This window comes from Mobula birostris, chromosome 5 (assembly GCF_030028105.1).
Source record: "Mobula birostris isolate sMobBir1 chromosome 5, sMobBir1.hap1, whole genome shotgun sequence".
NCBI lineage: Eukaryota > Metazoa > Chordata > Chondrichthyes > Myliobatiformes > Myliobatidae > Mobula > Mobula birostris.
Window position 1 is genome coordinate 58,525,380 of NC_092374.1, and position 22,460 is coordinate 58,547,839.

Sequence of the window (22,460 nt, forward strand, 5' to 3'; positions counted from 1 at the left end):
TCACAGCTATTATTTCAAAAACCAGATGATGTCTTGGTAAATCTCTTCTGCACCTTCTTCAAAACCTCCACATACTTCCTGTAATGGGGCAACTGGAACTGCGGATGATATTCCAAGTGAGACTTAACCGAAGTTTTATACAGATGCAATGTGACTTGCCAGCTTGTTTACTCAGTACTTTGACAGGTAAGCATGCCATTAGCCTTTTTACCACCCTGTTGACTTGTGTTGCCACTTTCAGTGACTTGCACCTCAAGATCCCTCTGTACATCAGGATTCCTAAAGGCCCTACCATTTACAGTGTACTTTCCTCTTGCATTTGACCTCCAAAAGTTGCAGATTTGGCAGCAGGCAAAAGGAGCAGGTCATCTGATCTTCAAGCCTGCTCCGATATTTATAACTTCATGAAATAAAATAAAAATGACTTAATAACTTCATGGCTGATTTTCTACCAATATTTTTCTGTCCTATCTCCATGTACTTTGATTTCCTTATTATAGAATGAACTCCATGACAGAGCCCTCCATGCCCTCTGAGGCAGTGATTTCCCAAGATTCACCAGCTTGTGAGTGAAGCAAACTCTCTTCACTTCAATCCTAAATAGCCTATTCCTTAGTTTAAAACTATGTTCCCAAGTTCTTAACTCCTCAAATAAGGGAACTATACTCCACACATCTTTCATAGAAACATAGAAATCCTACAGCAGAATACAGGCCCTTCAGCCCACAATGCTGTGCCGAACACATACTTTCTTTAGAAGTTACCATTGGTTACCCATAGTCCTCTATTTTTCTAAGCTTCATGTACCTATCCAGGAGCCTCTTAAAAGACCCCATCATATCCGCCTCTACCACCGTTGCCAGCAGCAAATTCCACGCACTCACCGCTCTCTGCGTAAAAAACTTACCCCTGTCATCACCTCTGTACTTACTTCCAAGCACCTTAAAACTGTATCTTCTCACGTTAGCCTTTTCAGCCTTGGGAAAAAGCCTCTGACTATCCACGAGATCAATGCCCCTCATCATCTTATACACCTCTATCAGGTCACCTCTCATCCTACATCGCTCCAAGGAGAAAAGGCCAAGTTCACACTACCTGTTCTCATTAGGCATGCTCCCCAATCCAGGCAACATCCTTGTAAACCTCCTCTGCACCCACATCCTTCCTGTAGTGAGGTGACCAGAACTGAGTACAATACTCCAAGTGGGGTCTGACAAGGGTCCTATATAGCTGTAACATTACCTCTCGGCTTTTGAACTCAATCCCACGGTTGGTGAAGGCCAATACACTGGATGCCTTCTTAACCACACAGTCAACCTGTGCAGCAGCTTTGAGTGTCCTGTGAGCGCGGACCCCAAGATCCCTCTGATCCTCTACACTGCCAAGGGTCATACTATATTCTGCCATCATATTTGACCTACCAAAATGAATCACCTCATACTTATTTGGGTTGAATTCCATCTGCCACTTCTCAGCTCAGTTTTGCATCCTATCAATGTCCCACTGTAACCTCTGACAGCCCTCCACATATCCACAACACCCCCAACCTTTGTTTCATCAGCAAATTTACTAACCCATCCCTCCACTTCCTCATCCAGGTCATTTACAAAAATCATGAAGAGAAGAGGTCCCAGAACAGATCCCCGAGACACATAACCGGTTACCAACCTCCATGCAGAATATGACCTGTGTACAACCACTCTTTGCCTTCTGTGTGCAAGCTAATTCTGGATCCACAAAGCAATATCTCCTTGGATCCCATGCCTCCTTACTTTCTCAATAAGTCTTGCATGGGGTACCTTATCAAATGCCTTGCTGAAATCCATATACACTACATCTACTGCTCTACCTTCATCAACGTGTTTACTCACATCCTCAAAAAATTCAATTAGACTCGTAAGGCACGACCTGCCTTTGACAAAGCCATGTTGACTATTCCTAATCATATTATGCCTCTCCAAATGTTCATAAATCCTGCCTCTCAGGATATTTTCCTTCAACTTACCAACCACTGAGATAAGACTCACTGGTCCATTATTTCCTAGGCTATCTCTACTCCCTTTCTTCAATAAGGGAACACATCTGCAATCCTCCAATCCTCCTGAACCTCTCCTGTCCCCATTGATGATGCAAAGATCATTGCCAGAGGCTCAGCAATCTTCTCCCTTGCTTCCCACAGTAGCCTGGGGTATATCTCATCCAGTCCCGGTGACTTATCCAACTCGATACTTTCCAAAAGCTCCAGCACATCCTCTTTCTTAATGTCTATATGCTCAAGGTTTCCGTTCACTGCAAGTCATCCCTACAAACGCTAAGGTCCTTTTCCGTAGTGAGTACTGAAACAAAGTATTCAATAAGTGCCTCTGCTATCTCCTTTGGTTCCATACACACTTTTTCACTGTCACACTTATTTGGTCCTACTCTCTCATGTCTTATCGTCTTGCTCTGCGCATACTTGTAGAATGCCTTGGGGTTTTCTTTAATCCTGCTTGCCAAGGCCTTCCCATGGCCCCTTCTCTCTCTCCTAATTTCATTCTTAAGCTCCTTCCTGCTTGCCTTATAATTTTCTAGATCTCCATCATTACCTAGTTTTTTGAACCATACCCACATTTCTGAATCTTCATCTTTTAACAAATTTGATTGAGATGTATGGGAAATCCTTACTCACAAGTTATTTAATAAATTTTATAATTAATTTTCTATTTCTTCTCCTAAAGTGGATGACCTAATATTTCCCCCCGCACTGTCCCATATACTCAGCTTCTCCATACCCCCTTTATACCTTCACAATCAATCATCCAAGCCAGGGGTTCCTAACCTTTTTTATGCCATAGACCCCTACCATTAACCTAGTGGTTCATGGACCCCAGGTCGAGAACCCCTGATCTAAGTGTATTACTCCAATAAAACTTAGAGAAATGATACTTGGTCCCCTCATCAAAACCATTGATATAGTTTGTGAATAGCTGGCGTCCAAGCATCAATCCCTGAGGCACCCCATTTCCAGCCTGTCAACCTGAAAAGCATATGGGCCTTACACTTAATGCCCATGGTACTAAAGTTCTCTACCAACCTGACCATAAGGTGAAACACTGCCATTCAACAACAGAGATCCATGTCAAAAACCTGAAAATTGTGCTCCACCTTCAATATCTTTGAGATATCCCTCAGCAAAGGCTGGCTTTGTTGATGAAAATAACCATTGCCTTTTGCATGCAGCACATCCTTCAGTTGCTGCTGAAGAAAACCGTGTTTGAAAATGAAGACCACAAAGCTTGGCAGCAGTGAACACTGTCCTCCTGTACGCTGGTGGGACACAGAATACCTTTTACTTTGAGAGTATTGGAGGGAGACCAACAATGACGTCTCCGTGGAATATTGCAAAACCTCTGCCAGGATCAGTGAATCAATATCAGCAGTCTCTTCCAGAGCAACATCCTCAGCATTCAGGCTCTAATTGCACTTTGCTGGCTCTGATAAGCCGGCCATGCTGTTTGCACACCAACACAAGACTCACAAAGTGCACACACTATTCCAAACTCTGACAAAAGCAAGATGGAGATCGGGGGAGGATGAAAAATTCCCTAGGCAAAAACTGGAAAGGAATGGTAAAAAGCTAACTGGTACAATTAAGTGCCCCCAGTTGGTTCTGAGAAAATATATATTGTAATAAAACATAAAGAATCAAAAGAAGTTAGGCAAAGCAGAACAGCCATTGCTTGAGTGGACAGTGTTAGAGTGGGGAACTGAGACTTTGGGTCAAGAGGCTTTGGCAAAAAGAGGTGACAGCTAAGGTAATGTTTTGTTAAGTTGTATTTCTTTCTTTATCATTGTACAGGGAGAGCAGTGGGAGTGGAACCTAGGGAAGTGGTGTGCTCCTCTTTCATAATGTGAGAAGTCAGAGAGAATCCAGTGTCTCTGCTTACTTCAGTTTCTTGCAGTCTGTATTGGGAAAATGGAGCTGGATCTGGATAAATTGTGGGTTATTCAGGAGAATGAGGACTGAGGAGACAGGAGTTACAGGGAGGTAGTCACACCTAAGTTGTGAGAGGCAGGTAGCTGGGTGACTGTCAGAAAAGGGAAAGGAATAGGCCGTCAGTGTATGGGATCCCTGTGGCTATTCCCTTCAAAAGCATGAATGTAGCTTTGAATACTGTTTTGGGGGGGGCAACATACCAGGGGAAATCTGGCACTGTGTTTCAGAAGGAAGTGGGGAGAAGAGTGTGGTAGCCCAAGGGAATCAATCACTAGGGGAACCAAAATGAGATTCTGTGGAGATAAAAGAGATTCCCAGATGGTATGTTGACTCCCAGGTACCAGGGTCAGGGATGTCTCAGGAGGATGGTGAATAGCTGGAAATCATGGTAGCTAGAAAAAGGGATGAGATCCTGAAGAGCAAATACAGGGAGAGTTTGGAAGTTAGGAGCTAGGAATATAGTTACTACAATAAAACTTGGAGAAATGATACTTAGTCCTCTCATCAAAACCTTTCATATAGATTGGGAAGAGCTGGGAACCCCTGAGGCATTCTATTCACAACCTGACAACCTGCAAAGCATATGAGCCTATATAGATAAGATCTCTGTATTGCTGCCTACATTCCTTGTGCCAGTGAGGGTAGAAAGAGTGTGGTATGGTAGATGAATGTGTGGCTGAAGAGTTGGTGCAGGGGGCAAGGTTTCAGTTTTGTAGATCACTGGGATCTGTTTTGGGAAAAATGGGGACCTGCCAGAGGACAGGGCAGCTGGTGTAAAGGTACTCTGCCCTACTGTTCAATGTGATGAAGTTCTTTCTCATTCTAAGACTTCAGTTTAAACAATGTTTTAGCATGTTCAAAAAAAATCTTCTGCACATTAATATATAGCGAAACACCAACTGAAAAAATGTCATTAAATAGTAAGTGAATTATTCACCTCTTGAACATTAATTACCAGTTTACAATCTTATAGAGTATGTTTGCATAATTAGGTAGTCAGTTTACTTGGCAGGTCCAGCTGATTAATATCTCAGTTGTTTCAGATTATTTAAAGCATTGAGGAATGAGCATTATAACCTTTAGTGAGTGTTGAGATTAGATGATATAATGAACATAAAGGTTGAGTTCATCTTTGTGTTCATCATACCATCTAACCTCAGTGTTCAGTGCCACCATTAACAAGATGGCTTCATTATAGAATTAACAGCTTCGACATGTGCAAAAGATTTCCTAAACAACACAGCTTTTATGCAATCCTTTACTCTCAGCACTTAAAGAGTAAGTGTAGAACAGGGATGCATCTCAGTAAGATCAGGTAGTAAGATTGTGTTTCTAAATACAAACCTGTTACCATCCTTCACAATTTTTCCTGTCTTTTTCTAATTAATTTGTTGTTTGTTTTTGGATTTGGCCAACAGAACCAAAGCTTGACCCTAACAACCCTTGAGGAGACTGGGGGTGAGCTGTTGTCATGAACAGCAGCATCTTTTTGGTGAAGGTTCTTACACTGAGCTTTTGGGTAGGGACTTTCAGGACATAGACCCTGTGATAACGAAGACCACATTTCCAAATCAGGATGGTGTATGACTTGCAACAGAACCTAGAGTAATGGTGTTCCCAAGCACGTGTCCTTCTTGGGGGATTAGGAAGATTGTGGGTTTGGGATGTGTATTCATTACAATCAGTGGGCATCAGTGATGGGCCTGCTCTTGTAAGCACAGTATTTATGTGGCTGCACCACTACAGTTCCAGGTCAGATGTGACTCAAGACATTAATTTAGCTTACCTTGAGATGTTGGTGTCAATAAATGTTAAGGGGAGGTGATAACACTCTTTTCTTTTGTACATCACCAAAGACTCTAGTAAATTTCTACAGATTACCATTGAGAGCATTCTGACGTGTTGCACCATGGAGGAGCCAATGCATATATTCAGAAAAAGCTGCTAAGTGTTGTCTCAGCCAGCTCCATTATGGGCACGAGCCCCCCTCCCCACCCATGAGGTACTCAAAAGATAATATCCCAAGGAGGTGGCATCCATCAGGAAGGACCTTCACCATTCAGGCAATGCCCTCTTCTCATTATGACCATCACAGAAAAGATACAGGAGCCTGAAGATACACTCTCAATGTTTTAGCAACAGCTTCTCCTGCTCTACCACCAGCTTTCTGAACAGTCTATGAACCCATAAACACTACCTCACTACTTTCCTCATGTTTATTTATTTTTATATATTCTCATTGTAACTTACCCCGTAATTTTTTATGTACTGCACTGTACTCCAGCCACAAAACAACAAATTTCGCAATTTACTGTGTATCAGTGATAATAAAGATGATTCTGATTCTTATTGGAAATCAGAAGCAAATTTCAGAATCAAAATCAGATTCAGATATATTATCATGACATGAAAATTGTTGTTTTGCTGTTGTGTTTCAGTGCAAAGACATAAAATTACTTCAGATTACAAAAATACGTAAACTGTGCATAAAAAGGAATAACTAGGTCGAGTTCACAGACCATTCAGGAATCTGATGGTGAAGGAGAAGAAGCTATTTCTGAATCATTGAGTATAGGTCTCTATGCTGCTGTACCTCATCCCAATGGTGGTAATGAGAAGAGGGCATATTTGAACAGTGTAGCGCTTAGTAATGGGCCCCACCTCTTGCAGATGTCTCAATGGTGGAAGAGGTTGTGCTCATGACAAAGCTGGTGAAATCTACAACTCTTTACAGATTCTTTAAGTGTTGTAGTTTCAGCCAGCTCCATTATGGGCACTAGCCACCCCCCCCCACCCGTGAGGACATATTCAAAAGATAATGTCCCAAGAAGGTAGCATCCATCATGAACGACCTTCACCATTCAGGTAGATGGTCAGCTCATGGCATTTTTGTGGTACTAATGTCCATTTGGGTGGTGGGGTGGAGATACATCTCTACCAAGGACAGTGTTAGGCGCTCATTCCCTCCACTAGCCTACAGGTCACCCTTGGGCAAGGTGTAATAACTGCTAAGCCCCCTATCAGGGCCATGTGAAGTTGTGGGAGCAGCTAATGGATGGTCGTGTGAATAGCTGGTGCATTCACAATTTCTAGTGACGCGACCACTGCCACCAGACAGACAATCTCTGAAGAGTATTGATAATGGCTGAGGTCACCTGTCTTGTAAAGACACTGCCCAGAAGAAGGCAATGGCAAACCACTGCTGCAGAAAAATTTTCCAGGAACAACCAGGGTCACAAAGACCACGATTGCCCACGTCATTGGACATGGTAGATATTATTGATGATAATCATGAATATCCATTACCACTTATAAACACATAACTGAATGTTGTCCGAGTCTTGCTGCTTGTAGGCATGGACTGCTTCATTTCCTAACATTGTTTCTAGCTCTTTCTGTCTCATGTGTTAAGGCAACTCCCCTTAAATCCATTTCTTTCATACTACACAAATCCCTAAAGGAGTGGGTTCCATACTCCCACCATTTTCTCGATAAAATTATACACTTTAATACATTTACAGTATTAGTGACTTTTGTACACTCAGTACCTCCTGTACCTAATAAAGTGGCCACTGGATATATACTTATGGTCCCTGGTTTTAGTCTTAACCAAAACAGGAAACATCTTCTTGTATCTATCCTAACAACTTACTTTTACATAAGCCCATCACCACTATAGGGGCATAGGCTGCCATCAGCATCACACCAGAGGCCTCTGTCCTGGGCCAGTCTTTCAAGTTGTCCCCAGGTGTAGTCCATCTTAAACCTTCTAGGCAAAGAGCCTTCCTCTCCCAAGGATGAGGTCTTTGGAGATTCTGTAGACCTGGGCTTCTACGGGATGGGGTTGCTAGCCCCATGTCCAACCCTCTGCCTTTCGCAGCTAGGCTTGGGACTGTCCATGGCAGAGTTCAACCCTTATCAAACCTCTTCATAACTTGAAAGACCCTATCAGATCTCCTCACTAACCTTCGCAGTAATCGAGAGAAGATTTTTATTCTTTAGCTGTTGCCTCTCGTTCAAAGATCATTACTTCAGTTATTTTGTGTATTCAATATTTTTTGTAAAGGACATCAAGCCAAGCTATCCTGTGCTCATAGGATATTCTGAACCCATTGAAATTTTAAAACTACCAAGAAATGTATTTATAAAACCATTTGTCTCTATGAAACGTCGCTGTGTCTGACTTTAGTCAATGCAGATTCCTCCATTTCTTTGATAGTTATGCAAGCAAAAGCCAGCTGTAATATTCTGGTCTGCCTGCTTTTCTTCCATTTTTACATTTTGTAAACTACTTTGGAAAAACAAGGTATAGAGCAGCTATGGCAATATTTGATAACAGTTCTTGAAGCTGGGACAGTGAAAAGCAGACATCAGACTGCTCCCCAATCATTATCAGGTTCCGAATTCCATTTCTATGAACTATAGGCAAGCTTATATCACTAACTAGGTGCCCTAATCCTCTGCAGTCTGAAATAGTGAAAGTCATTTAAACAAATAGATGCTTTTAGTGTTTTCCAACACAATTATCAGCTTAATGGAGATAAGCCATGGGGAGTAGAGTTTCCACTCTTCTCTACCTCTGATGTAGGCATAATGTGGGTGGGAGAATTAAAATCAATGCCAACAACTGTGGAAGGTTTAAGCATGAGTGAATAACAGCCAAATTCACTCAGACTCACTCATCTGGCATCTCCCCCAGTGCAAGATCCTGCCAATTGCAAAACTTCAGGGTAGGATCTGCAAATCATGCCTAGCATCATACAGATACAATGGGTAATTGGCCACATGCTTTAGAATTTGTTTCACATCGATAAGAAGCTGATTTACCAAGAAACTTACTAATGCAAACTGATTAAACATTTAAATGGTTCACTGTAGTTTATACTCTAGAAAGCCATTTTCAGTTACTTTAAATTGTGTTATTTGCAATTAAACAATTAGACACCACTAGAATAATTATTTTGTGCTAATAAACAAGTTTTTATTCCAATTTCTTTAGCAAGATCAATAAAGGTTTCCTTCGGAACCCAAACTTCTGTGTTTAAGCTGGCTGGTAAAAGAGTCAGGGGAACAGGACTTTCAAGTAACGAGTGAGGCAAAGCTAGAACATACTGCTTGAAATAGATATGAAAAGATTTATTGGCAGGCTTCAGAATGGAATTGAATAATAGAAGAAATATTGCTGGAATTTGAGGAAAGAGCAGAGAATGGCACTATATGTAAACCAGTTACCTGAATGCACACAGCATGTTAAGGAAACATGTTTGCAAAATAGCCGAGGTTGAGAGTTAAATGTTCCAGGATATTCAATTTTTAAAAGAGGTAATCAAAATGCAAGAAAAGAAGGGATGGTTGTAATAATAAACAAAGAGGCAAAACAGACAGAAATGTGTACCTTAACCATATCATAAACGTGTTTGTTATATGTAAGAAAGTCAAGAAGTTGAATCAGACTGGATAAAGCTAAGAAATGTAACAACTACCCTGCCAAGCTCCATCAGAAATTTTGTTCATTTTAATAAGACCAACTTAACTCAAATGGAATAAGCCTAGTTTGTTTAATCTCTTGTCACAGCTCTAGCGTAAATGCTGAGTTGAATGAAATTAGCATTATCAAAACAAAAACTAGAGAGATTAATGAGACTGGAATGTGATAAACCCCAGCGCCCGATGACATACATCCCAGGGGTTTTACAAGGTTTTGGATAGAGGTGGTTATCAACTTCCAAAAATATTACAAATTATGCAGCGTTTCCCACATGTTGGAAGGTGGCAAGTGTGACTCCTAATTAAGAAAAGATGGAGAGAAAAACAAGTCTGAAAGCATTTATCACAAGGCTCAAGAACAGTGTCTATCCTGCTGCTGTAAAATGATTGAAAGGGTACCTAGTATAATAAGATGAACTTTTGATCTCACAATATACCTTGTTATAGCCTTGCACATTATTGTCTCCCTACATTGCATTTTCTCTGTAAGTGTAGCACTTTATTTAAATTCTGGTATTGTTCTCTTTTGCAATACCTCCATAAGATATAGGAGCAGAATTCGGCCATTTGTTCCATCGAGTCTGCTTCGCCATTTCATCATGGCTAATCCATTTCCCTCTCAGCCCCAATCTCCTGCCTTCTCCTCATATCCCTTCATGCCCTGACTAATCAAGAATCTAACAACCTCTGCCTTAAATATATCCAATGAATTGGCCTCCAATGCTGCTTGTGGCAACAAATTCCACAGATACACCACTTTCTGCCTAAAGAAATTCCTCCTCATCTCTGTTCGAAAAGGATGCCCCTCTATTCTGAGGCTGTGTCCTCCGGTCTTAGATTCCCCCACCACAGGAAACATCCAAGATTCAAAAGTCTATTTATTATCAAAGTATGTATGCAGTATGCACCTCTGAGATTTGTCTTCTCCAGGTAGCCACGAAACAAATAAAACCATAGAAATTGTTCACAAAAGACTTCAACCCCCACCACAGAAAAACTTACAAATCGTGCCAAAATTAAATCACTCAGACAGCAACAAGAAAAAAACAGCTGAAAACACAGAATATAAAAGACATAAAATGGAAAAGAGTCCAGTCCAATCCATAAACCGCAGAACTTCGATAACACCATCCAACGGCCTGGAGAGAGAACACTTGAGCGCAGAGGAGACAGGCTGTTACGTACAGAATTCTTATCCGGCAGCACCGAGTGATAGGCCATCACCCACAAGCACCTTATCCAGCAACAATAAGTGATAGACACCTTATCCAGCAGCAGTGAGAGGTAGGTAATCAGCGCTGAACACTTGTTCACCTTCCGCATTTGCCTCAATGTTCCAATATTCCTCGATGCTTTAATTAGTAATTAATGGACTCTTTAATCAGTGAAATGGAGTCAAAGATGGGTTCGCATCCTGTCTCTAATCTTTGCCATAAGGTTGCCTGCACTCACCTCCTGGAATGTTCTCAGAGAGAGCAGAGTACAAGATCACTCAATCAGTCTCCATATGGTAAATTGCAGGTTTTAACAGTCCCAGAAACACATCTCAGATAAAAAGATTTACAAGAAGTAAAATAAACAGTTTCGTAGACTATCTGGAAGATGTTGCCCAGGAAATCATTGCTCAGTGGCGTCATCTCCACATCCACTCTACCAAGGCCTTTCAACATTCGGGAGGTTTCAATGAGATCACCCCTCATTCTTTTGAATTTCACTGCGTACTGGCCCAAAGTCATCAAATGCTCATCATATGAAAAGTTTTCAATCCCAAAATCATTTTCATGAACCGCCTTTGAACCCTCTCCAATGTCAGCACATCCTTTCTTATATAAGGAACCCAAACCTGCTCACAATACTCCAAACAACAGGAATTCTGCAGATGCTGGAAATTCAAGCAACACACATCAAAGTTGCTGGTGAACGCAGCAGGCCAGGCAGCATCTCTAGGAAGAGGTGCAGTCGACGTTTCAGGCCGAGACCCTTCGTCAGGACTAACTGAAGGAAGAGTGAGTAAGGGATTTGAAAGTTGGAGGGGGAGGGGGAGATCCAAAATGATAGGAGAAGACAGGAGGAGGAGGGATAGAGCCAAGAGCTGGACAGGCGATAGACAAAAGGGGATACGAGAGGATCACATACTGCACCTCTTCCTAGAGATGCTGCCTGCACAATACTCCAAGTGAGGCCTCACCGGTGTCTTATAAGTCCTCAACATTACATCCTTACCTTTATATTCTAGTCCTCTTGAAATAAATGCTAACATCACATTTGCTTTCTGCACCTCTGACTCACCTACAAATTAACCTTTAGGGAGGGAATCCTGCGTGAGGACTCCCAAGTCCCTTTGCACTTTCATCTTTGATAATAAATTTACTCCGAACTTTGGATAAAGAAACTTATCAATTCCTAATTAGCAGAATGCTAAAATCTATAATTAAGGACATAGTATTAAGGCAGTTAGAAAATTATAGGAGGATCAGGCAATCAATGTGGATTTATGAAAACCATGTTTGATAAATCTATTAGCATTTTTGTGGTTTTAACTCACAAAGGAATTGGATCTTCAGGCAACCTTCAATAAGGTACCATACAAGTGGTTATTAAATAAAATTATAGTCCTAGGATTAGAGCAATACAGGATTGTGGAAGGTAGACTGATTAATAAACATGAAACAGAGATTTGCAATAAAAAGGTTTTTTTCTGATTGTAGGTTGGTGGCACAGGGGTCGATTCTGAGGCTCCAGTGATTCACAATTTACGTCAATGATTTAGAAGAAGGGGAGTAAGTGCCATGTATACAAATTTTCCTGATGATAAATTGTATACGAGGTGAATACAGAGAGATTTTAAAAGGATGTTGAAAAGCTAAATGATTGGTGATAACTTGGCAGATGGAATGCAATATGGAAAAATGTGACATCATCCTCTTTGGTAGAAAAAATGAAAAAGGTGGAGTTTAAAATTGTTTTGCATGGTCACTGATTGAAATATGGTGTTCAGAGGATGTGATTGTACCCTTGTATTAGTCATGGAAAGTTAACATATGGGTACAGTAATTGGGAAGGGAATCAATATGTTTACTTACATTACAAGAAAATTGGAATTCAAGGGGTGACGATAGCTCCCTGGAGCTACATATAGAGAGAATGCAGAATTTCCTAGTGAGAGTGCATCTAGTCTATTGTGCACAGATGGAGTTATACAGCATGAAAACAGACCCTTCAGCCCATCTCAACATGCTGGCCAAGTTGCCTACCTGAACTGGTTCCATTTGTCCGCATCTGGCACATATCCATGCAAACCTCCGGTCTTTGTGACAGAGGGAATGCAATGAAGGTTTACCAAATGGAAAGGGAAATAAAATAGGTCTTATGATTTTTAGAGGACAATTGACTGGACGTGTGTGTGTGTGGGGGGGAGGGGAGATGAGAACTAAATGATTATGTTGTTCAATGGCTCCAATTGGCACCTTCCAATGTTGTGTAATAATCTGGTCGAGATATTCTGCAGTTTGGCTGCTTTGCATTTCCACACCAACCACCAGGGGGACCACTTCAGCAGAACTGGGAACTTTCATTCCCGTACTGCGGCGGCGGGTCTTTATCTCTCTGTCCAGTTCACAGCTAAATGAAACTTACTTCTGGGGTAAGCTGTTCATGCGGATTCCTTTCCAGTTTAAAGTCAGGGTTGCAAAGGCAAAGCAAAAACATTCCGGAGAAGTGAAGCGGGCCACATAGCAAGAAACGTGAGTTAAATGAATTGTGACCTATTTAAAATGCACATTCTTTGAGGGAAATGGAGCTCTGACTGTGGTTGCATAGGCTGGTAATTTTATAATAGGTTTACTGATGCCAACCCGTACTCATTTTATGGTTTATATACACGATATGATTAGTTGATCATCATTCAGAGTGTGTAATGACGGTTAAAAGTGGATTAACTCATTGCTAAAATCAGGATGTGATTCTGAGACACCCACAAATAAAATAGCTCTGGGTTGATATTCGCACTCTTGTGTTAAGGAGGGAAAGGCTGGTGTCGCAGTCCGAAGGTGTATACGCTGGGAAACCTCTTCAGTGCTGTAATTAGTCCATATTCCCGCGGGATCATAAATGGTAGACGTTATTAAATAAATGGAGCACCCGGCCGGGCAACTGGTGGAGGACGCAGTACAGCCGTTGCAGGGTCTATGCCTGGCGTTGCGTTATCGGCATAAAATGTGTTCATTTTCCACTTTATCAGCTGTGCGGCTGCCCAAGGGCTGGGTTCTTTCTGTGCACTAGCTGACCGGATGAAGCAAGTGGAGATTGGACCACACAACAATAGCTCTGTGTATCTCTCTCGCTCGCTCGCCCTGGGCGCGTGCACGTGAGGGGGCGGCGCGTGCTTGCGCGGGTTGCCGGCTGGTGCGCGCGCGCGCGCCGAGAGTGGACCCAGACGGCGCTCACCTGGAGCACTGGGCAGCAGGTAGGGAGCGGATGCACCGGGGCGGCTTCAGGTCAAGGCGGAAGGGTGGGGAAAGGAGGGCAGGGCTGGGCAGTTAAAAGTTGCGAGGTTTGGCGGGGTGGTGCATGAGGGGAGGGGAGATGGGTGGAGGTTGCGTGTGTTGGAAGGGGGCTGAAGTGTGTATGGGAAGTGAATGATTGGCTGTAGTTGGAGGGAGTTTCGAGAGTGCTGAGGGGGATTGTGTGTAAAAAGACGGAGTATGTGGGGAGGAGGCAAAAAAGAGTGGGTCAGGTGCTGCATTTCTCAATAGACTGTGTCCTGTGGTTATAGAATGTGCTGCTCTGTAAAATCGCAACTGTGCTTCCTCATACTGGAGTATGGAAAGCAGTTGTTGGGAATGGTTATGTCTTAGTCCAATGGTTTTGGTAAAAACAAAATGAGCTCATTAATAAACACTGGAGACCATGGTCTTGTAAACTGCACTTTCTGTCCAAAAGTATGTCTGACACCCCATCCCCTCCCCACCACCTTATATTGTCTTTTGCCCCTATCTTTCTAGTCCTGATGAAGGATCTTAACCCAAAATGTCAACTATGTATTCCCTCCATAGATGCTGACTGACTTGCTGAGTTCCTCCAACATTTTGTGCCTGTTGCTCAAGATTTACAGCATCTGCAGAACCTCTCATCTTTTTGTCTTTCTGTAGAAGAATTTTGGCTTAGTGGTGTGACAAGCTCTCTAAAGCACTTAAGATTGAACGTATTATGTTGTTAAGTGGCTTTATCTTTTAGTTCAGCTCTCATAACCTGTTCTTGTGTTAGGAAATAACAGGAGTCATTTTGGCTAAGAGAGAAAGCTTCATAACATAAATTAAAATTTTAGTCCAAAGTTAAATTTTGTATCAAATTCTGTTTGAGAACCTCAGAATGTACTTGACACAGATCAAATGACTGCTTTGTTTTGAGTCATCTGCAGTGGAGGTTGACAAGGACTTGGATAGGGGAAGAAGGGTCATTGATTGAAGAGGGGTGCAGGAACAATGCAGATGAGGTGTGGAAAAGGAGAAATAGATACATTTATTACATATAAATATACATGTTTACATATAAATAAAACATGTCAGTTTTCATCATAAACACAAGTTTCTCCAGATGCCAGAAGTCTTGAGGACACACACAAAATGCTGGAGGAACTCTGAAGTTAGGCAACATCTATGGAGGGACATAAACTGTCGACATTTTGGGCTGAGGCCCATCATCAGTTTTCATCTAATTTTTTCAGTGTCATAGTGTAAACTGAGTTTGCATACAATTCATTTCAGGTTTTTTTAAAATTAACTTTTCTACTTTTGATCCTAGTTCCCTCTTTTGTAATAGTAGCGATTTTAAGTTTGAGAAGCAGAGGTTTTCCTTTTCCCCGATTTGATTTTCACTTTAAAAAAAACAGTTCAGAACAGATTAATCGTTTAACTTGTTGCAGTGGTGATTGGTAAAGAATGGCAGGCATAATATGTGTGGATGTGCAATTTTCACACACGGATTATTGTTTTTATTTAAATGTGATTTTTGAAGTGAAATCTCAACAAAATGACTTTGTTGGTGTTCAAAATCCATTCTCCTCGAATCAAGTGGGCTGATCTTTATTTTGGCTGGGTATATACAGATATCTTATCAATAAACTGGAGTTTGAAACAGACGTAGAGGTGACTTACGAATAGTTATTTCAGATGCTTGCTGGCCAAATCACTAGTAAAGGCACATTATCATAAATTCTGCCCAGTTAAGTAATATTAATTTGTTGCCTACATCAATGACAGAGCAGATTAATGTGTAAAATAGCCAGTTTGTTTCAAAACTATGACCTCTACTACCTAGCAAGACGAGAACAGTAGATGAGAGAAATTGCCACTATCTATAACTTCCCTTCAAAATTCCTTTATCATCACCATTTCAAAATCCATTGGCTGCCCTCCCAATGACTACAGGAATGCCTTCACCACTCCATTACTTTGAGGAGGTATGTCAAAGGACATTAAGAGGGTTAGAATACTGGCCTTGCTGATGATTTCTTCCTTCAGGGAAAATAGTACAAAAATGTTACACGGAGTGCAAAATTTCAGCTATCAGGTTTTCAATATGAACTTTCTAAACTAAATATCTACTTTAATGGAGAACTATCCTGCCCCTCATCTGAATTATCATATCATGTACACTGACCTCAGAGCTAAATTGATAGGCATTTTGACATGGGTTTTGTATAATTAAATTTAGTAAAATGGAATTCAAAGGCATGACTTCCTTTTTTATTGTCTGAGAAATTTTAAAGTGGGTGCTGCGGAAAGTAAGAAATAAACAAAATATGGCAACTCTGATCTCCTCAAAGACTGCATTCATTGCAATAGTACTTAGCATGTTCCAGGGGCGTCATCAGGCAAAACATTGTGTCCAGCCTTAAAGATAATTCCAAACTGTGATCAAAGGACTGGTAGCTTTTATTTCTAATTTTTATTTTTTTATTTAGAGATACAATGTGGTAACAGGCCCTTTTAGCCCAATGAGCCTGCGCTGTCCAACTATACCCATGTGACCAATTAATCTACTAACCCGTATGTCTTTGAAATGTGGGAGGAAACTAGAGAAACCTGGAGGAAACCCATGTAATCACCCACTCCTTATAGGCAGTGGCAGGAATTGAACTTGGGTCACTGGTGCTGTAATAGTGTTACACTAATTACTGTTACTGTACAGCCCTTTAGGAACATCTTCAAAGAAATGCATTTGTATAGCACACTTTGCTTTTCTTTGATATCCTGAAGTTCTTTTACAGCCAATTAATTTTTCAGGAAACGTAGTCGTCAAATTGCATAGAGTAAGAGGAGACGTGGGTGACTGCAGATGCTGGAATCTGGAGGAACTCACCAGGCCGAGCAGCATCTACGGTGGATAGTTGATGTTTCAGGTCAAGACCCTTCATCAACACTGGAAAGAAAGCAGAGATAGCCAGAATAAAATGGTGGGGGGAAGGGGTGGAGCAAGAGCTGATAGGTGATTGGTGGATCTAGATAAGGGGGATGATGGAAATTCTTTGCCACTCAGACTTCATCTGTGGAGAGAGAAATGTTGTTAACATTTTGGGTTGCTCAACTTTCGTTCATTACAACTGGGAAGTGGAACCAGTTTAAAGTTGCAGAGAGAATGGGGAACGGTGGAGAGAAGAAATGAAAAGTTTGTGGGAGGTGGAAATCAAGAGAGATAGGATGGCATTTGTGGACATGACACCAGCTGAAATTGTGTGGTGATGATGAAAATTAACAAAAGCTGTGCCTTAGAGCGGTTAAAATAGATGAGTGAAATCTAAACTAGAGAAAAGGGGAAAATATACATGGGAAGGTATGAGAGCAAGAAACAATCTCTGGAAGAGCTCACTGGGTCAAGCAGCATCTGAAGAGATGGGGGGGGGAATGGAAGGAACTGCTGATACTTTGGGTTGTAACCATGTACTGTAACAGTTTCGTTCCCACCTAGATTCTGCTTGACCTGCTGTGTTCCTCCAGCAGATTGTTTGCTGCTCCATATTCCAGCATCTGCAGTCTCTTGTGTCTCCAGGGGGTACAAGAAATAGGTTCTGAACCTAAAACATTGACAATTTCTTTCCCTTGACAGATGCAGCTTGACCTGCTGAGTTCCTCCAGCAGATTTGGTTGCTCTGGATCCCAGCATTTGTGATCTGTTGTCTCCTAGAACAATATACAAGGCTGGGAAGTTCGAAGAAACTTTGAGGGGATGGATGTCTGAATTTTGTGTTGAGTCCTGAAGGCTATAGTGGGGAGATGAATGGCTCTTCCTTGATCTTGTGTTGGGCTTCATTTCAATAGTGTAGCAGGTCAAAGTGAGGTTAGAATGGAGAAGTAAGACAACAGGCAATTGTGATTTTGGGGTCATTCTGGCAGATTGAATGAATGCTTTCAAAGAATCACCAAAAGTTTCACAATGTCAAATTTCCCCATATAGAGGAGTCTGCATGTTAGCAACAATTCAATATATTGCTTCAATTGAGGGACTGTTTAGGTCCCATCACAAGAGGGTAGTTGCAAGGGAAGATGCAGTAAGAATGACCTAGGCCCTGGTGGAGATGAAGGAGTGGGATTTCTACAAAGGAGACATTCATTCAGAATGCTGAAATGGTGGTGGGAGGGGGAGGTGAAGCAAAAGATTGTTTGGCAATGTAATCTTATCGGTGGTATTAGAAATTACTCAGGATGACTTGTTGAGGATAGAAGCTCGTGAGGTGGGAGGTGAACACAGAGGCAAATTGGTTTATTATTGGTACGTGTACTCGGATGCATTTTGAAGATTTGCATGCCATTTAGACAGGTAAGTCCATACACGAGTACATCCAGGTAGCACAAAAGGGGTGGGGTGTGGATAGAGAATATGCAGAATATACTGTTATGGTTGCAGAGAAAGTGCACAAATGAAGTGTGAGAGCCATGACGAGGGAGACTGTGAGATTAAGAGTCCATCTTTATTTTTGTAAGAGGTCTGTTCAGGAGGTCCAAATTGACAGTGGATAGAAGCTGGTTTGTGCTGAGACTCTGGGGCATGTGTCAGTCAGAAATAAGCGAAGTGCTTGTTTATTTTGTCTGATGGGAGGGGGTTGACAAGGTGGGAGAGGTCCTTAATTACATTGTCTGCTTTCCCCACACAACGAAGTCCCTGGAGAGGACTCCCCATGTGGCCTCCTGTATATAAGTGAGACCCAACGTAGATTAGGAGACCCGTTTGCTGATCATCTACACTCCATCTGCCAGAAGAAGTGGGATCTCCCGGTGGCTACCCATTTTAATTCCACTTCCCATTCCCACTCTGATTTATCAATCCATGGCCTCCTCTACTGTTGTGATATGACCACACTTGGGTTGGAGGAACAACACCTTATATTCCATCTGGGTAGCCTCCAAACTGATAGCATGAATATTGATTTCTTGAACTTCCGGTAATGGCTTCCCTCCCCTCTCCTTCATTTCCCATCCCTTTTTCCCTCTCTCACCTTATCTCCTTGCCTGCTCATCACCTCCCTCTGGTGCCCCACTTCCCTTTTCTTTCTTCCATGGCCTTCTATCAGACTCCCCCTTTTCCAGCCCTGTATCTCTTTCACCAATCAACTTCCCAGTTCTTTACTTCATCTCTCTCTGTCTCTCATCACCTACTTTTTTAATCTACTCCTCGTCTTTTTTTTTCCTCCAGTCCTGCCGAAGAGTCTTGATTCGAAATGTCAGCTGAACTTTTTTGCCTGGCCTGCTGAGTTCCTCCAGTATTTTGTGTGTGTTCCACAGAGGGGAAGCTGGTGTTTGTGCATTGGGTGGGAGGAGAGGAAGTGAGAGCAGACGTAGGGAATGAAGCAGATATAGTTGAGAACCAACTCAACGATGGGTAAGTGGGGTGCTGTGTAGCACGAGGACAAGTGTGTCATCAGATTAATCAAAACAGAGACTGAGAAACTGGGGAATGGAGTACAGTCCATGCAAAAATCAGGGAGGGAGGGGGTATATTCAGGAGAGTTGTTTGAATTTGTGTAGTGAAGGCTTACTGATAAATGGAGAGAGAGTAGTGTAGAGTCAAAGATGGGTCAGGTGAAAGCAACTGCAGGTTTAAAACTGACAGAAAAGGTGTGTATTTGGAATGAGTTGCCAGAAATGGTGGTGAGGCAGGCACATTAGCAACATTTAAGATCCATTCAGTTATGTACATGAAAATGAAAGATTTCGAGGACTGTGAGCCCAACACAGGCAGATGAGACTAGCTTGCTGAGCAGCAGTTAGCACGGACTTGTTAGGGTGAATGACCCATTTCCATGCTCTGATTCTGAGAGGTGGAAGATTTAACAGGGACCTGAGAGGTACTTTCTTCATGCAGAGGGAAGTGTGCGCATGGAACAAGCTGCCAGGAAAAGTAGCTGAGGCAGGTACAGTAACAGAAGACGTTTGGGTAAGTACCTGGATAAATGGGATATGACCTGAATTTGGGCAAATACAAGTAGCCCAATGAGCAGAGATTGGTATGGACGGGTTGGGTCGTAGGACCTGTTTCCGTGCTGTTACTCTCTGCAGTGTTGCAGTTCCATATAAGAGAAGGAAGCAGCACTGATACAGTCACCAGAGGAGTGAAAAAGAAAGTAAGGGACTGGAGTAGTTCCACATGTTCTACAAAGAGACACATATAACTTGGACCTATGTGGGTTCCCTTTAGCTACACTTCTGATTGAGAGGAACTGAGTAGAGATACTAAGGTGTACATACTGAAGCAAGAAAGGGAAAATATTTATTTATTTGATAGACTGAGATACAGTGAGGAGTATGCCCTTCCAGCCCTTTGAGTCACACAGCCCAGCAATCCCCAATCTAACCCTAGCCTAATCACAGGGCAATTTACAATGACCAATTAACCTACCAACTGGTACACCTTTGGACTCTGGGAGGAAAGTGAATCACCTGGAGGAAACCCACACGGTCACGGGGAGAACGTACAAGTTTCTTACACGCAGTGGTGGGAATTGAACCCAGGTCGCCTGTACTGTAAGGCGTTGCGCTAACCACGATGTATAGTTTAGGGTGGGAATTTAAGACCTAGGATTTGTGCAATGAAGGCATGACATGCTTGTCTTCATCAGTCAAAGCACTGAGTACAAGTCAAGAAGTCCTGTTGCAGCTGTATAAAACTTAGATTAGGTCACACTTAGATAATGTGCAATTCTGACCGTCCCATTACAGGAGGGATTATCAGGGTGCTGCCTGGTTATGAGAGTATTAGTTGTAAGGAGAAGTTGGGCAAACATGGGTTGTTTCCTCAGGAACTGAGGGGAGGCCTGATCGAAATTTTGAGAAGCATAGGATAGATGGTCAAAATCTTTTTCTCATGATGGAAATGTCAAGTACCAGAGCTTTAAGGTGAAAGGAAAGGTTAAAGATGTCTGGGGCAATTTGTTTTTTACAGAGTAGTGACTGGAAAGCTCTGCCAGGGTAGTGGTGGAAGTAGATATGAGAGTGGTGGTTAAGAGCCTGTTAGATAAGCACATGTAAATGCCGTGAATAGAGGGATATGGATCATGTGCAGAAGCAAATAGTTTAATTTTGCACCATGTCTGGAGCAGACATTGTGGGCTGAAGGGCCTGTTTATTTGCTGTACTGTTCTTCATTCTAAGACACGACTGCCAGTGGTGGAGTAATTCAAAGCCGAGAATGGCCCTGAGGCCGGAACTAACTAATACAGAATTGTGGCACGGTTGAAAGAGGTTGCAGAGATAAAGTAGGGGTAAAGCCTTGGAATTTCAGAGAGACAAGCATTTTAAAACTTAGCCATTGACTTGGGACTTCTGAGGTGAGAGCAGGCACTTGGCAATGTTCCCGGGCCTCTCTTAGCCTCCTGCTGTTTTATGTGCACTCAGATGGAGCACTATTCTGAGATGGTGGGAGTGAACGAGTTAAAGATGAATTTTACATATGCAGAATAAACGCTGCTTAAATGAGTATGTGCTTTAGTTACTGGTTAACCTAGGTTAATATTTACATGCTCTGCCAATTGTATCGTGAAGGTGATAGGGTTATATCATGAGGTGTGTATTTTAAAAATCAGAAACAGCTTTTGGCCTTTCCAAGTTGATTATCATTATGATCAACTTTCCTTCGATGTTGGACTAATTTAACCATAAACAGACCTCGCCATCATACTGGGTATTTTTATTGTTTAAACTTGAACTGTGAAGAGCTCCTTATGATTTCTACATTATTAATAATTTAAATTTATTAACTGATCTTAAATCCTCTAGGTGTAGAGGTTTAGTATCCACCTGGTTTTGAATCCATTTTGATTCCCAAGTGTTCATACAGAGCCCACTGCATAGTTGTTTGTCTAAATTTGTCACTATGATTTGCATACACATTAGTCAGTTTTGAATTCATTTAAATAGAACCTTTAAAAGTCCAAAGCAATATATCTGGGACCATTTAACTCCATCAATGCTAAAATGGTAAACACCAGTTATTTAAAGCTCTCAAGTTCCATTTATTTTTAAATAAAAACCTTTGACTTCTAGATTCTATAATATAATTTCATGAAAAGTGTACAATTAATGCCACTAAGTTTTTGAGGTTGGATTGAGGGAATATTCTGCTAGAAAAAGAGGAATCTATGGTTAATGTTCCATTTGCATTATGTTGGTTAAGACAGCTGTATTTGTCTTTGGTTTTTAAGAGATTTTTTTTTCTAAATTTGATTAGAAGAGTTTACTTCTAAAATCAGAATTGCACGTTAATACAAAAGTAAGGTACTGAAAGTTGTAGAAAATTTTAATTTAAAAATGTAAGCAGTTAGCAGGGTAGAGTGAATGTGGAGGGGAGGGCAAAATTAATATTTTAGAAAAATGACTGGATTAAAACAAAGATATTGGATAATGATTTATTCCAATTTAGACCATAAAATATGGGAAAAGAATTGGGCCATTTGCCCCATCAGGTCTGCTCTACATTCAATCACGGCCAATTATTTTTCCCAAAC

General features: G+C 41.6%; 1 protein-coding gene across 7 annotated transcripts in view; it reads left to right on the forward strand.

Annotated features, from left to right (window-relative positions):
- Positions 1–13,049: 13,049 nt before the first annotated feature.
- pip5k1ba (phosphatidylinositol-4-phosphate 5-kinase, type I, beta a) overlaps positions 13,050–22,460 on the forward strand; it is a 175,829-nt gene continuing 166,418 nt past the window's right edge. For 4 of the 7 annotated variants that reach the window (XM_072258069.1, XM_072258081.1, XM_072258082.1 and 1 more), the window contains exon 1: positions 13,060–13,206. The gene's annotated coding sequence lies outside the window, so the exon portion shown is untranslated. Of the gene's footprint in view, positions 13,207–13,734; positions 13,929–19,822; positions 19,895–22,460 lie in introns of those variants that run through there. The other 3 variants (XM_072258079.1, XM_072258070.1, XM_072258071.1) reach the window with 3 other exon arrangements.